Source organism: Triticum aestivum, chromosome 1B, assembly GCF_018294505.1.
Source record: "Triticum aestivum cultivar Chinese Spring chromosome 1B, IWGSC CS RefSeq v2.1, whole genome shotgun sequence".
NCBI lineage: Eukaryota > Viridiplantae > Streptophyta > Magnoliopsida > Poales > Poaceae > Triticum > Triticum aestivum.
In genome coordinates this window covers 262257721-262264688 of record NC_057795.1, presented here as the reverse complement: position 1 = coordinate 262264688, position 6968 = coordinate 262257721, and positions in this window count along the sequence as shown.

The following is a 6968-nucleotide window of genomic DNA, read 5'->3' as shown; positions in this document are numbered from 1 at the left end:
AACCATCGCAAGAGTAATAACAGTAACCAAGGGGACGTGGCATCATTAGCGTGGAATTACTGTAGCATGATTACCCGGGCGTCACAATTCTCCTCCACTACAAGAAATCTCGTCCCGAGATTTAAGCGGTGGAGTAAGGGGCGAAGGTGTTGGTAGCGAAAAACCTAACGAGTCTTCTCGGTCTTGGCTTCCCTTTCGAAGAAGTTGATCCCTTTCGTTGATGTCTTCATTTCACTGCTTCAAGTCACCATGATCAATTTGTCATCCTTTCTTCGGGATCTCCATCGTACTTACGAATAGGTAAGGGGCAGCTCTACAACGATAGGATGTTACAAGGGAAAATCTTCTGGGGGTTTCCCAAGTATGAACATATGAGTATCTCTCGAGTTGAACAAATGAAACACATCGAGAGCAAAGTAAGACGATGCAATAAGAAGTTTCAAGCGGATAGGCAATCGTTCATTGCCTGCAACAGAGTGTGAATGGGGTTCAGAGCAACGGGAATAAGTATTGTGTCTGATACCAGAATTGATCAACAGGCAAGTGGCCCGTGAATTACATACAAAGTCAAGCACGAGGAATAACGCTGACAACAGGGTGTACAGGAGAGTCAGGTTTCGATCCTGTGGAACGGTGGGTTATGGGCCCACCATGTGGGTTAAAGGTAGGAAGGCGCTAATATTTGCACGGTCAAGATAATAAGGTATGTCAGAGGATAGCCTGTCGGTTTTGTTGTCAACAATGTCGGTACCAAGGGCGAGGGACGAAGAGAACCACTTCCCTGCTCGTTGAACGAGGCGGACCATTAGGCAAAGTTCTCGTCCATCGGTGGCTACCGAAATGTCATCAACAATAGTAACAGGTCCTTGCTGACAGAATTGTACACCGAGGAGTTTACATAAGCAGTAGAATATTGCTGCTTAGATCATATAGGTCACAAGAAAGGTTCAAACAGACCCATGGAAAGGAAAATGTGATCATTAGGTTAAACAGAACAATGGAAAGGAAAAATGTGTTTAAACACATATTCCAGGGGTATATCCTTCCCAAGGATAAGCAGAGCATGATATCCATGACAGGATATAAAGTAGAAAACCATTTAGGTAAGGGGGAAGGAATCTCATGATATTACCCATACAACGGTGTTAGGATAAGTGATAATAAAATTTAGCATCGTGCTTCAAATGTTCCTGTTGAAAATCGGAGTACCATTGACATGCTTCGAGATAGCATTGTCATGGTCTTCTGGTGAAGATCAGACTTTGGAAACACGAAGGATCCATCAGGAATAACTTGTAGAATAAGCCTTACAATTTCCTCATGGACGAATGAGTAACCTTGCTGAAAAAGGTATCTATAATGATAGGTCCTCCAGCCGGGGGGGGGGGTGCTAGGCATGACATCATGTTACCGGGTCATCAAAGGATCAACATCATAACTCTTGGAAAGTTTTCCCAACCATCATATTTGACCGAGATTCAGATCCGATTGGTTTCAGGATACCTCAGACTTAGGATACCTGAGAAGAAAAAGTGCAACGCAAATTGACGAGATGACATTGTAAGATTCTCGGGGAAATGAACTATGGGAGCGGGTTTCTAAAGCAATAGTTCACCATTAAACCAGGGAGAGGACAAGGAGGTGTCTGGTGAACTCAACGGCAATTCACCGATATTCCCAAAAGATGGATTTCCACCATTAGGTGAACAAGAAGATAACATTTGTTAGATCAAATGATATAAGGAAGTATGCTCGAGGAAAACATACACAATTAAACATTGGTTGAAAGGTGCGCCCGAAATGTGGATTGGGTTGCACGACCAATGTCAGAATGGTGATTCAATTAGCGAAGGACTTAGAATGAGCTATCGCCCATTCACTTCAAAGCAATAGGGTTGCTAGAAGTTTTGAATTCACACGTCATAGCTCCATTGTCGGTATTTCGGTCGAAAACAATACGAGGACCAAGGAATGAACGAAGATGGCAAGAAGTATTATGATATCAAGAATTATTAAGAGGTGGTGAAATTCTCACCACATTCTTGACAAAAAGAGATGGTAATACTTCCGAGGTAAGGAAGATCAATTGCTGGACAGCAAGTGATCTCAAGGTTTACACAAAACACGAACAAGTTGTGTTGAACGGAAGGCAAGAAAGTGGTCGATGAGAATAGGAATCATCGAGGGCAAGGATGGTATTACCCATCATGAATTCAATTGAATTCCTGGAAGAGCTCATAAGGTTGATGATGATCACGACACAATTGTCGAGAGATTTCATGCAGATGTAGTCAACCAGCGACAACATCAAGTCAAAGGAATGATGAAGCAAGAGGTTATTGGAACCACAGTTACGACACAAACTCGAACTCAAGCTTGTTGTTTAAGGTGAAAGGGTATGACGAGGACAATCGACGTAAGGTTAGTTCATCGTCGAAAATTGGTGCTCCGAAAATAAGGACCAGGTAGCCCCGTTAGAATTCGTCACGACAACGATATAGCCAAACAGGCTAGGAATGGCGTGATCGGGTACAAACTCGTATTTATAGAAGCTTACTGAAGAGTTGTTGAACCGTAGTGCGGACTCGGTTCAGTTATCGGTGTCTTTGAGTGTTCAATAACTCAGAGCCCGCGAAAAATTGTAATCAGTGGGAACGTAGCACTTGATGAAGAACTCATAAGGAGTTATGCAGTTCCATGATAATCTCGAGATATCAGGGGGGTAATACTCGACACAAGATCGAAGTAAAGGTGGGACTGGTGTATTGATCCATAGAAGACAATTGTTTTAACTTGTCCGAGAAATGAGATCAAAGAAGAACAATCATGGTCGGAACCACGGTTGCAAGGGATCAATTCACAGATACCATAGGTTAGTTATCAAGGAAATAGTTATTGTTACAAGAAGCTTTAATGATAGGATATATATCGCGTCCATGGGCATGAACACAAGTTCAAGGTCGACTCCCACTTCTCCAATGCATAACCTTTCATTCACTTCTCACGTTCGATGAAGTTGCAGTGTTGAAATTTTATCTGGTGAAGCACCAGAAGAGTATGACTCGTGAAAACTTTCGGGTTCACACGGTTTAGAGAAGGCATAGGTTCAACCCATCGGGGCATCTTAGAATCCTATACCAGAATCTTTTAGAAGTAATTAACTCAAGCTTGAAGGCAGAGCATGGCTGGCCAAGCAGAGGATACAACTTAACAAAGGCATTATGTATCAGGGGGAGAACTCACAAGGTGATCAAATGTGTAGGACACTATCGGATAACAATCCAACAAAGGACTTGATGGTCCTCAAAGGATCTGATACGAGTATCGGTACTCAACTAGAGGAAGAAGAATGCAAGGGGATCAGATTATAGAAATAACTGACTAACTCAATTGTCAAATGCAAAGGAATTATGATTTCCAAATCAAGGGATCAGAAGCAATGTTCTGATTAGGGATGGATAAGTTGAATAGCCTTAGGGTACAATCAACGACAATTGGATTGGTCGAGAACCAATTCCAGTTAAAAGAATGGAAGCTCAGCCGGAAAGGTAATTTATAAGGATCAATGATGATTGCGTGTATTCGCAGCATATTGAGTCAACAGACTCAAAATGATAATGACAAGGAATGTCAATAAGATTTCTATACTTATGGGGTTAATCATAATGAAAGCAAACAAGAAATTCCAGAGCAATAGGTTGCTGAGGATTTTCGGAATATCGGGTGGTATTTCGAAGACTTTTGTGTAACACATGAACAACTGGGGGATGAGCGGATACTCGATAAGTGCGAGAATTAACCGTAGGGGTATTCAAGTGACAAAGAACACCAAGGCAGCAGGCACAAAGTATTTTCGGAACAGTAAAGAAACTTCAGGGTATCTTGTAATAACAAGAAGAATGGGGAATGATCGAAAGAATGGCAAGTGTAAGTAGTTATCCATAAGGATTTATCGGTGGTCGGAAATAGCAAAAGTGATGGGCACAAAGTCTCGAGAGAATATCAAAGAGTATCTCCGAAATCGTCTGGTGCAGTCGGTGACCATCTGGACTGAAGGGGCTCTCCGGGAGAAAGTATTTTCGAGAACCTAAAGTTAGTTTTTAGTAGAAAATCGTTTAACCCGAATAGAAGAGGGTTCAGAATCCCAGAGTAAAGGTCGAGGAGTAAAAGATCCTAGTACCACCCAATGGCGACGTGGGCCCGTAAGGCACACAGCCAAGTTAGTAAAAGTTTTGCAATGTCTAGACTCGAATTCGGCCAAGGAGTGTGGAAGGGGGATTCCTACAGGCAGTCGGCTCTGATACCAACTTGTGACGCCCCCGATTTAATGGTACACTAATCATGCACGCAAATGTGTACGATCAAGATCAGGGACTCACGGGAAGATATCACAACACAACTCTGAAACATAAATAAGTCATACAAGCATCATAATACAAGCCAGGGGCCTCGAGGGCTCGAATACAAGTGCTCGATCATAGACGAGTCAGCGGAAGCAACAATATCTGAGTACAGACATAAGTTAAACAAGTTGCCTTAAGAAGGCTAGCACAAACTGGGATACAGATCGAAAGAGGCGCAGGCCTCCTGCCTGGGATCCTCCTAAACTACTCCAGGTCGTCGTCAGCGGGCAGCACGTAGTAGTAGGCACCTCCGGTGTAGTAGGGGTCGTCGTCGATGGTGGCGTCTGGCTCCTGGACTCCAGCATCTGGTTGCGACAACCAGGAAGAAGGAAAGGGGAAAAAAGGGGGGAGAAAGCAACCGTGAGTACTCATCCAAAGTACTCGCAAGCAAGGAACTACACTACATATGCATGGATATATGTGTAAGGAGGCCATATCAGTGGACTGAACTGCAGAATGCCAGAATAAGAGGGGGATAACTAATCCTGTCGAAGACTATGCTTCTGGTCACCTTCGTCTTGCATCAAGTATAAGAGAGTAGATTGAAGTCCTCCAAGTAGTATCTCCAATAGCATCGCATAGCATAATCCTACCCGGCGATCCTCTCCTCGTCGCCCTGCGGAAAAGCGATCACCGGGTTGTATCTGGCACTTGGAAGGGTGTGTTTTATTAAGTATCCGGTTCTAGTTGTCATAAGGTCAAGGTACAACTCCAAGTCGTCCTGTTACCGAAGATCACGGCTATTCGAATAGATTAACTTCCCTGCAGGGGTGCACCACATAGCCCAACACGCTCGATCCCATTTGGCCGGACACACTTTCCTGGGTCATGCCCGGCCTCGGAAGATCAACACGTCGCAGCCCCACCTAGGCAAAACAGAGAGGCCAGCACGCCGGTCTAAACCTAAGCGCGCAGGGGTCTGGGCCCATCGCCCTAAGCACACCTGCACGTTGCGAGGGCGGCCGAAAGCAGACCTAGCCTAGTGGCGTTCCAGTCCAATTCGGCGCGCGCCGCTCCGTCGCTGACGTCTGAAGTGCTTCGGCTGATACCACGACGTCGGGATACCCATAACTACTCCCACGTAGATGGTTAGTGCGTATAGGCTCGTAGCCAGACTCAGATCAAATACCAAGATCTCGTTAAGCGTGTTAAGTATCCGCGAACGCTGAACAGGGCCAGGCCCACCTGTCTCCTAGGTGGTCTCAACCTGCCCTGTCGCTCCGCCACAAAGTAACAGTCGAGGGCCGTCGGGAACCCAGGCCCACCTCTACCGGGATGGAGCCACCTGTCCTTTCAGCCCCCTCGTCAGAATCACTTGCGGGTACTCAATGAGCTGACCCGACTTTAGTCACCATCTGTATAGTATGTATGTAAGTATAGTATATACCCGTGATCACCTCCCAAGTGATCACGGCCCGATAGTATAGCAAGGCAGACTGACAAGAATGTAGGGCCAATGATGATAAACTAGCATCCTATACTAAGCATATAGGATTGCAGGTAAGGTATCAACAGATGTAGCGACAATGTCAGGCTATGCATCAGAATAGGATTAACGAAAGTAGTAACATGCTACACTACTCTAATGCAAGCAGTATAGAGTAGAATAGGCGATATCTGGTGATCAAGGGGGGGGGCTTGCCTGGTTGCTCAGACAAGGAGGGGTCGTCGGTGACGTAGTCGTACTCGGTGGCATCAGCGTCGGTCTCGTAGTCTACCGGAGAGAAGAGGGGGAAGAAATAATGAATACAGAGCAAACAAAGCATCACAAAATATAACAAGGCAATACGCGGTGTTCGGTGTGCCCTAACGCGGTAGTAGGTGATACCGGTGAAGGGGGGAAAACATCCGGGAAAGTATTCCCGGTGTTTCGTGTTTTCGGGCAGAGGAGCCGGAGGGGGAAAGTTGCGAGTTCGATAGGTTAGGGGTGTGTGGCGGACGAACGGACCGCGTGTCCGGATTCGTCTCTTCGTTCTGAGCAATTTTCATGTTGAAAATATTTTAATCCGAGTTACGGATTAAAAGATATGATTTTTAAAAGATTTTAACAATTTTGGAATTTAATTATTTATTTAATTAATTCGAAAAATGTATTTATGACGTCAGCATGATGTCATGCTGACGTCAGCAGTCAACAGGGGTTGACTGAGTCAACCCTGACAGGTGGGTCCCGCATGTCATTCTCTGAGTTTAACTAAACAGGTTAATTAGCTTAATTACTTGATTAGGTTAACTAATTCTAATTAATTTAGTTAAACCCAATTAATTAACTTAATTAATTCACTAATTAATTAATTAATTAATTATTTCTTTTACTAATTTCATTTTCATTTTCATTTTCATTTTTCTCCTCTTCCCTTTTTCTTTTCTTCTTTCTGATTTACAAGGGGGAGGGCCCCACCTGTAAGTGGCTCAGGCCACCTCCCTCCTGTGCACGAACGCACACAGGGAAGGGGCAGGGGCGCGGTGGCCGGACCGGGCTCCGGCGAGGCCGTGTTCGAGGCCGGCAGGACGGAGACGAGGGGTGGCGGGTTCGGGCGCTGGAGCGGACAGCGGGCGCGGGGA